The 968-nt window shown below is 36.0% G+C and overlaps 1 non-coding gene across 1 annotated transcript; it reads left to right on the top strand.

Moving 5' to 3' along the window:
* Positions 1-266: 266 nt before the first annotated feature.
* On the top strand, positions 267-338 carry TRNAQ-UUG (transfer RNA glutamine (anticodon UUG)). The gene has a single exon. It is a non-coding gene; the product is annotated as a tRNA-Gln (tRNA).
* Positions 339-968: the final 630 nt, after the last annotated feature.

Genomic DNA, 968 nt, shown 5'->3' with positions numbered 1-968 from the left:
ATGCATCGTAAATGAGTACTTCCTACCTGAAAGTCAACAATTACAAAATTGATCAAGTATAACAACATCCTCGGACAACCAACTACAAACACCAACCATAGAGTGAACCTGACTGTCATCTAACGACGACCTCTCAAAGGTAATGATCTTACCAGAATCTTCGAGAACCTTCTAGAAAACCTTGACCCCTGCAGGCAGGGAGGGAGGAATGGCCTCTGGTTGATTATATGTAAAACATTTAGATGAAATCACATCTTTTCTTATCAGGTCCCATGGTGTAAGGGTTAGCACTCTGGACTTTGGATCCAGCAATCCGAGTTCGAATCTCGGTGGGACCTCATCTTTTCAGTTTTCTTCGATACTGATGATGGCCGCATTATTCTGTACGCTATATATATATATTCATATATATACATAAATATGTATATATAAACATATATATGGAATAATATGGCTTTATCAATAGCCAGAGACCATTCCTCCCTCCTTGCCTACGGAGTTCACAGTTTTCTGGAAGGTTCTAGAAGATTCTGGTGAGATAATTGCCATTGAGATGACATTGTTATACTTCATATATCAATGATTTCATTATTGTTGACTTTTAGATAAAGATAGATAGATAGATACATAGTTAGATTGATAGATTGATAGAGCGATATTTAGATAGGTATATAGATAGATAAGTTTCATCAATACTGTATCTTACGCCATCTCCTGTTGCTGGACATATGTTCAACCAGCATTGGGAAAACCTCCAGTAGACCTTAATGTAAAGCAAGATAATAACAAAACCTGCAATAAAAGAATACGATCAACTCCCCAGTGCAGAAATATTGTGACCAGAAAGTCTTCTAGCAAGATGTCAGACGCTTCCACGGGAATCACAAACTTAACATCAAATATCTGAAAATCAACAATAACAAAACTAATTATGATAATGAAACTATAACAAGAAAAATGATAAACAT

The sequence above is a fragment of the Panulirus ornatus genome, chromosome 12 (assembly GCF_036320965.1).
Source record: "Panulirus ornatus isolate Po-2019 chromosome 12, ASM3632096v1, whole genome shotgun sequence".
Lineage (NCBI taxonomy): Eukaryota > Metazoa > Arthropoda > Malacostraca > Decapoda > Palinuridae > Panulirus > Panulirus ornatus.
This window is presented reverse-complemented; position numbering and strand designations above follow the sequence as displayed.